The sequence below is a fragment of the Macadamia integrifolia genome, chromosome 1 (assembly GCF_013358625.1).
Source record: "Macadamia integrifolia cultivar HAES 741 chromosome 1, SCU_Mint_v3, whole genome shotgun sequence".
Classification (NCBI taxonomy): Eukaryota; Viridiplantae; Streptophyta; class Magnoliopsida; order Proteales; family Proteaceae; genus Macadamia; species Macadamia integrifolia.
The window spans coordinates 26,253,321-26,262,771 of record NC_056557.1 but is presented as its reverse complement, the minus strand read 5'-3'; positions in this window follow the sequence as shown (position 1 = coordinate 26,262,771).

Sequence of the window (9,451 nt, the reverse complement as noted above, 5' to 3'; positions counted from 1 at the left end):
AACCCCCCCCCCCCCCCGGCCGACATTGAGATCACAACCGCTAAAATCCAGTACCCAACTTCCTTATTTGACAGTCCAGTGAAGAAGCTCTTCTGCAACTGATGGTTCATTATCGAGAATGTGAACACCATGCCAGGGGTGCTGCCCTTGAACTAGGGAAAGGTGAGAGAGAACTGGTGAGGTGGTTGTGCTTGAGATCGAGACTAGTCAAGGTTTGGGAAGTGAAGGGATGGACTGAACCAGTGAGATGGTTGATGTGGGGGTCACGGGAACTGGGGTCTAGGTGATGCAGGGGCTGGATGATATGAAGATACAAAACCCAAAAGGGCAACCCAATGCATGAGGCTCCCACTATTGCAGGGTTTGGGAGGGGCAAGTGTGAGCAGCCTTACCTCCTGCTTCGAAGAAGAGGCTGTTTCCAAGTTTAATAAGGGATAAGGTGAGGTTTGTGGGTCACAGTGAAGTATTGGGAAAGTAACAGAGGTGGGGGTTGTCCAGAAAGCAGGGAAATAACAGAGGTGGGGTTGCAAGAGGAAAAAGAAAAAGAGGAACAAGCGGATGGAGGATGGGGGACCTAGGGTGGGTTCAGTTGCAACAGGGGTTAGGGGTAGCTGGGGTGGGGTCGTAGAAAGAAAAAGAAGGGCTGGCTGCTGTTGGCGATGTGCTGCAATGGCAGTGAAGCATCAGAAGCCAGAGGGGGGGGGGGTTTGGTGGTCACAAATACAGAGGTACTTAATCTTTGAAGGACAGGGTTCTTGCAGGGGGAATGAGGGGTTGTATACTTGCAGTAGAGTGCCCCGTCTCTATTTTTTCAAGGTGAAGAGGATTGTGGGGGCAATATGGTGGGCAAGTAGGGGGTGGGGCTGGAGGATTGCATGGGGAGGGAGGAGTTGTAGATGTTTGCAGAAGTGAGGTGGAACGTGGAAGGTGGAAGGATAAAACCATAAAAAAAATATGTACCTTGTCGAGGGAGGAATATTGTTTTGGCTAGTTTTATAAATCTAAATTTAATTTTGAATAATTTTGTTAACTGAAAAAGTAAATGTGTAATTTTGTAATGCTAAACTCAATAGTGCAATCTAGTAATTTTCCCAAGAAAGTAGTGATGGGATGCATTGAGGCGATGTTCAGTAACTAAGAAAAGAAAAAAGAAAAAAATAATACAAAAAACATAATAAGACAAAAAAATATGATTACATAATAATTTTTTGTATCCATCATCTCCTCTATTTTTTTCCTTTTTCTTTCCTTTTCTTTTCTTTACTTGGCTACCGAGTCAATTGAAAAATTACTGGCCGATACAAACCTAAAGTCAAATACAAAAAGATTATATTTTCCATCACCCATGGCAAGGATTTAAAAAATGAAACCAAGTTCGAATTGGATCGGAACCAATTAAAATCGAATGAAATCTGTCTTAACCCTAAATTTTGAAAGGGGGTCGATTGGAATCAAACTGATCTTGGGGTGAAGAAAGAATGGTTATGTAACGCTATGTTCAATGACATGGAGGGTGGTACATGTAGATAGGGAAGGTGAGTTATTTTGTTTTTTTTTGAGGACAATGTAGTTCCCTCCTCCAGACGAAGGAGCGCGTTTGGTCCAATGGTAACGTATGAATATTGTGATCTGGTGGTTCAACGGTCGAAATATTCTCTCCACATTTTCGAGATAAGGCTGTGTAGTTCTTGCCTTCTAGACCTTGCACATGCGGAAGCCTCGTGCAAAATGTATGCTTTTTTTTTTTTCTTAATTTAATTTAGTTGATTAGCATTCTATTTTGATGGTTTTTTTGTTTCTCATTAAAATAATAAGGCTTGGAGATGCAACCAACCAATCTCGCGTTTGGGAAAAGGTTTGACTAGCTAAATACTTTAGAGTCGAAGAATTTAAACTTAGGATTTGCAACAGTATCATCCTCAATATGTAATTGATTTATGGAAGGGTGTGAGAGGGTTCCACGATTAATGTATGGAGAGTTATCCCTGGATCGTCTCTCTATATGGTTTCAGAGTACCACCTTTGCCAATGCACTATCCCCTTTTATCTCCATATTAATGATCTTATTTCTTAGTTTATTCACCCAGCGACACACCGTGTTGATGTTTAGATACAATGGTTAGTAGGTAAGGGAAAGTGAGAGGAATGAAATCAGTCCAGACTCCAGATAACGTCCAAGTAAGCTGTTTTATTAGTGGCCTTAAAGATAATATCAAAGTTGATGTATTAGCTGGCCGTCCCAATACAATGTTGGTTGCTATCGTCTTAGCACGCTTATATGAGTCTCGGAATTTCTCTCAAAGACATGCTACATATTCTTCAGAAAGCCGCAAGCCTCCATTGTATGCTAAGGAGCCTTCAACCCTTCCTATTGTTAACACTTTACCCACTAAATGGCTTACCCCTGAAGGAGATGCAAGATAGGCGAGCGAAAGGCCTTTGCTTTAAATGTAATGAACAATATGCTCCAGGTCAATGGTGTAAAAAGTTGTTCGTGATCGAAGGACTTTATGAAGAAGAGAAGAATGAAGTTCCACCGAAGGGAGAAGGAGATGTACCACATGAAGATGTTGATGTACCTGAGTTATCTATACATGCCATACAAGGATGTATAGCTCCTGAAACGATGCAAGGCACAGGAAGTTTGAATCGTGTAGCTGTGACCATTCTGATAGCCTCGGTGAGCACTCATAATTTCCTGAGTGACAAACTTGCACGCAAGGCAGGACTTCAACCCACCCATAAACACCCTTTTTATGTTATGGTGGCTTTTGGTGAGAAGTTGGCGAGTCCAGGTATTTGCTCTAACGTCCAATTAGATCTTCAAGGAGTCCCATTGGAGATTGACTACTTCCTTCTCCCACTACAAGGGTATGACGTGGTGCTAGAAGCCCATTGGCTTCAAACTCTTGGATCTATTATTTGGGATTTTTCAACTCTTGAAATTCAAAGCAAGAAACAAGGAGATAGTTTTGAAAGGGATTTCTTCCAAGGGAAATAGAGTCGTTGAAGACCCAAACTGTGATACAAGGAATTGCAAAAAAAGGAATATTATTGCATCTTTATTCCATGTCCACCTCAGCACCCATACCCATGGAGGAGCCCATGTCAAGGGAGTTGAAACAAGTACTGGACGCATATAATGATGTATTTGGAGAGCCCAAGGGGCTACTACCACCTCGGCTATATGATCATAAAATTCCATTGCAGACCGGTAGTCAACCTGTTTGTCTTAAAGCTTATCATTATCCACACTTTCAGAAGCGGGAAATAGAGAAGTTGGTGAACGAGATGCTTACTACAGGTATTATTAGGCCAAGCAACAGTCCTTATTCGTCTCCTCTCCTGTTATTTTGGTGAAGAAGCATGATGGGTCTTGGCGCATGTGTGTCGATTATGGAGCTCTCAATAAATAAACGGTCCAGGACCGATTTCCTATACCACTGATTAATGAACTCCATGGTGCCAAATTTTTCACCAAGTTCGTGTTGTGCCTAATGATATAGAGAAAACAGCTTTCCGAACACACCATGGACATTATGAATTCTTAGTAATGCCGTTGGGCCTTACTAATGCGCCATCTACATTTCAAGAATATCTTCGTAGATTTATATTAGTATTTTTCGACGATATTCTTATCTACATCTACTCTTGGGAAGAACATCTCTCTCACCTCAAGCTCACCTTGGTGACACTTTGAGATCATCAATTGTTTATTAAGAAGGGGAAGTGTGAATTTGGCCAACAGCAAGTACATTATTTGGGCCATATTATCTCACGGGAAGGAGTTGTTGAGGACCAAAATAAAATTGATGCAATGGTGAATTGGCCAAGACCGACCACAATCAAAGCCATGAGGGGTTTTTTGGGTTTAACGGGTTATTACCAGAAGTTCATCCAGAACTATGATAAATTAGCTAGCCCACTTACCCAAATGCTTAAAAAAATTTTTTTTTTATTAGAATCCTGCTGCAGACGTGGCATTCGAGAAGTTGAAAACCGCTATGACATAAGCACCTATTCTCGCTTTGCCCAATTTTTTCACCGATTTTATTGTGGAATGCGATGCTTGCGGGATAGGTGGGGGCAGTCCTGATGCAGGAGAGACCAATAGCCTTCTTTAGTCGAGCTTTGCTAGGTAACAACTTTTTGTTATCTACATATGAAAAAGAAATTCTTGCTATGATTTTGTTGTGCAATATAAAAAGGGGAAGGAAAATGTGGTTGTTGATGCATTATCCCAACGAGATAATGAAGGAGAAGATGAGGACGGTTCTCCCTACAATCTTGCTGCGAACACTCATCCACTCGCTGATTGGTTGGTTGCTTTAAAAGAGAAATTTCAATCCAACGATCATGCTCGCCAATTGCTTAACCGCATACATGAAGGAGAGCCGGTTGGACCTTGGAGAGAAAAAGAAGGGGTGATCTTTTTCAAATCATAGATTTATTTGCCTAAAGATTTTCCACTAATCTCCACTATTATTGATCAGTTTTATGGAGGCACACATGAAGGATTTAAAAAAACTTTTCAATGGCTCAAGACTACCTTTTATTGGTCAGATATGAGGTCCATAGTTTTAGCTCACATTTCTCAATGTGACACGTATCAGAGACACAAAGCTGAACTAAGCGTTCCCGCTGGACTATTACAACCTCTCCCTATCCCTGATTGAATATGGGAGGATATTTCCATAGATTTCATTGAAGGGTAACCAAACTCTAAGGGGAGCACTGCAATCTTTGTGGTCGTTGATCGGTTATCAAAGTATATGCATTTCTTTCCTCTTTCACATCCATTCAATGCAGTAGGTGTGGCACAAATTGTTTTTTATCATATTTTCAAGCTCCATGGTTTACCATGGTCTATCGTTTGTGATCGTGACCCTACTTTCACAAGCAAATTTTGGGTGGAGCTATTTTGCCTAAATGGAACTAGCTTCAATATGAGTTCTGCATATCATCCCCAAATGGACCGTCAAAGTGAAGAAGTGAATGGAACCATGGAGATGTATCTTCCTTGTTTTTCAAGTACTCATCCGAAAGAGTGGAGCAAATGGCTCTCTTGGGCTGAGTACTGCTACAACACCAGTTGGCATTCATCGATCAAGACTTCTTTGTTTGAGATTGTATATGGACGACCTCCTTCAACATTGCTTACCTATGTTCCAGGTACCGCTAAGGTGGAAGCAATGGAGAAAAAATTGCTAGACCGTGATCAGAGGCTTAAGGACTTAGGTGCCATTCTCACGGAGAGTCAAAACTGTATGAAACAAGTTTATGATCATAGCCACAAGGAGAGGGAATTCGACATTGGAGATTGGGTGTACCTTAAGCTTTAACTATATTGGCAACGATCGATCGCTTTGCGAAGACATCAAAAGCTCGTCCCTATATATTATTGTCAGTGATTCTAAATCCTATAGTCATTTGAATGACCTACAGTGTATAGAATATAAGAATGAATAATGGAAAGAAATCGATCATATACCCGTTGAGCGTGAATGAAGTCCCTAAATCAAGGTTGACGCTTGTACCACGAACTATGATGAAGAACCACGTAATATGGGTCTTTCTACTAAGATCTTCTGCAGCCTCTTACTCTGAGATCTTCTCTCTGTCTCTACACTAGCTCTATGAAAAAGCAGTGCTCCTAAAATGTTATTATGAAAAGTAACGGCTGCAGGGACCGTCAGTATTCTATATATAATAGAATCCCTAAACCCTATTCCATTCCCACAATAGAATAGGGCTAGAAGTTTTCTAATTAGAGTGGTCCTTATTCTCTTGGGCCCAATAGGTCAATCAGTATTAGTTAAGCCCACATAAGAGTCCTAACAATCTCCCACTTAGGCTACACTGATACTGATGTCTTCCTATTAACATCTGACCAAATAATCCCAAGATTCAATACCACTCAAAACAAACTTTGATCCAATCAATAATCTCTATTGTTGAACAATAGTAGAAAATACACCTTAATATATGGCATATAACTATCTAATGTTACAAACAACAAAAAATTATCAATTCAAACTGCCTGAAAACATAAATATAAGGAATTATATCATAACTGTGATCACATAAGATTTATCCTTCCTTATAGGTTCGTTCCTGATCTAAAGATCAGCCTACCTTGAAAACCTCACAGGTACAGAACTTAGATATTAATCAATACTTAGGCAAACTGCCATTTTCTTCTATTAATATCTCACTTTGGCATACAGTCTATGGTTAACAACCACTTCCATAGATTTAAGCTAAATACCACCATAAATCACGAAACTTGGCTAAACACCGTCATTAACTGTGACATGTCAAAGTAAACCACAATAATCATACAATAATATGATGAGAGAGAATATAAATGAACACTATACTGGAAAGTAAATATCCTCAATATAGATTGTGCTCATAATGTATGATCTAACAAAATAATGCTTATTACAATACCACTATGGATAAGTAAACACCCACTAAATAAGCATATCAAAAGATTCCATTACACCCATGTTAGAAACATGAATCTTAAAAATTTCCACTGGAAGAGCTTTGGTTAGAGGATCAATAACCATCTCTTCAGTAATAATATGCTCAACAAAGATCTCCCCAGTGTTGATCTTCTCACGAACCAGAAGATATTTAATCTCAATGTGTTTAGAGCTGCTAGAAAACAGTAGAAATATTGTCACACCACAAATGCAAAGGCTTAAAGATGGAATCTACAATCTTCAGTTCAGATATGAAATTCCTCAGCCATACTGCCTGCATGGTAGCTTCATAAAGTGTCACAAACTCAGTTTGTATAGTGGATGAAGCTAAAATAGTTTGTTTGGCACTCTTCCAAGAAATAACCGCTCCTCCCAATACAAAAATGTATCCAGAGGTAGACTTGCTATCATTAGTACACCCACTGAAGTTCGAGTTAGAATACCCCACAACTTAAAATTTTTTTGATTTACTGAACACTAGCTTGAAGTCCTTTGTCCGCTGTAGATAGCGTATAACCTTCTTAGCTGCAGTCCAATGAGCCAGACCAGAATCAGATTGAAACCTGCCAAGTACACTAATTACAAAGGCAATGTCAGGACGAGTACAAACTTGTGCATATATCAAACTTCCAACGGCAGAGGCATAAGGCTTGTCATTTATTGAGCTCCTCTCAATATCATTCTTTAGATATTGTTGCTTGTTCAACTTGTCTCCTTTACTGATGGGTGCTTCACCACCAGAACATTTAGACATGTTAAACTTTTTTAAAACTTTATCAAGATATGCCTGTCATGATAGCCCAAGTAACCCCGAGGCTTATCACAACTAATCTCGATTCCAAGCACATAACTAGCTTCACCCATGTCCTTCATTTCAAAGTTTTCTGAAAGAAAACCCTTGGTCTCCATCAATAAGGTTTTTTTGCTGCTAGCCAACAGTATGTCATCCACATAGAGCACAAAAAAGATGAAACTATTTCCACTAAGTTTCAGATATATACACTGGTTGATTGGATTCTCTACAAAACCAAAAGAAGTCACAACTCGATCAAATTTCAAGTACCATAAAAAGACTTTTTCAACATACAAATAAAGTCCTCTTTACCCTTTTCCTCAAAACCTTCAGGTTGTCTTATGTACAACTGCTCTGACAGCTCTCCATTCAGAAAGACTGTTTTCACATCCGTCTGATGTAACTCTAGGTCAAAATGGGTAACAATGACCATGATAATTCTAAATGAGTCATTTGATGAGACAGGTGAGAAAGTTTCATTGTAATCTATCCCCTCTTACTGAGTAAAACCCTTTGCCACAAGTTTAGTTTTGTAGCATTCTACTTTACCTTGAGAATTTGTCTTAGTTTTGAAAATCCACTTAGATGCAATAGCCTTGCAATCCTTTGGAATTTGCACTAATTCCCATACTCCACTGTTGCTAATGGATAACAGTTATTCCTTCATTGCTTCTACCAATTTGTCTGAATGCTTATGATTAACTGCTTGAAGAAAAGTAATAGGGTCTTCTTCTTGTCCTATGTCAAACTCACACTCATTCAAATAAGAAACATAATTCGAGTGCAGAGAAGGTTTGCGCACTCTAGTAGACCTCCTTATAGGTTTAGGTAAAAGACTGCCAATATTAACGGTATCAGAAGGTGATGGTGGGTCTGCAATAGTAATATCTGTCCCAACTTGCAAATCATATTCAATTGGAGTTTGAGTGACTATATCATCAGACAAAATGGGATGAGATCAAGAAGTGAATTTCTCAACTCAACTGGTGCTATCTCAGGGGTGTTATACTCCCCTTCTTCAAAAGAGAAATTACGAAGTGTTCTAGATTCTTCATTGCATTCAACAAATCTAGCATAAGTGGTCTCTATAATTTTGTGTCCTGGGACAGGACAATAGAATCTATACCCTTTAGACCTCTCTGGGTATCCCACAAAATAGCAACTTGTAGTCCTTGAGTCAAAAGCTTTTTCTTGAGGGTTAAAGACTTTGGCTTCTGCTTAACATCCCCACACTCGCAAGTGTCTAAGGCTAGGCATTCTGCCACTCCAGAGTTCATAGGGAGTCCTATTCACAGACTTGCTTGACACTCTATTGAGAAGATAAACAACAATTTTAAGTGACTCTCCCCATAAGGATTCAGATAAGGTGGTAGTGCTCACCATAGAACGGACCATGTCTTTCAGAGTACAATTTTTTCTTTCCGCTACTTCATTCTGCTGAGGTATTCCAAGCATGAAATATTGAGGAGTTATCTCATGTTCTTACAAGAATTTTGAAAAAGGACCAAGCAACTGCTCAAAAACACCACATCTCCCATAATATTCTCCACCCCTATCGGATCTGACCACTTTGATCTTCTTGGAGTGGAAAAGTTCAACTTCAACTTTAAAAATCTTGAAAACATCTAGAGCACTAGATTTCTCACTGATAAGGAAGACAAACCCATATCTTGACCAATCATCAATAAAAGTTATGAAATAACGGTGCCCAGTGAGTGTAGGGACAAGAAAATGCCCACAGATATCAATGTGAATGAGGTCTAATACTTCAATGCTGCGAGTAGCATCATTTTTCTTAGAAATTTTCATCTTGCCCTTAATGCAATCTATACATGTTTCCATGTCCTGAAAATCAATATTTTTCAATATCCATTCCTTTACCATCTTTTCATCCTCTTGGTTGAAATATGGCCTAACCTTCTATGTCATAACATAGAGGATTTCTCATCAATCAGAGAGCGTTTCACTTCCACATTCAAAACTCATGAAGAATTACAATTCAATCTATAAAGCCCATCAATAAGAGTACCACTACCAATAGAGACAGAATCATAATAAGCAAAAGCCAACTTGATTAAAATTAACAGAATAACCATCTGAACAAAGTCTAGAAACTGAAATCAAATTCCTCCTCATAGAGGGAACATAAACAACATCCTTCAAATCA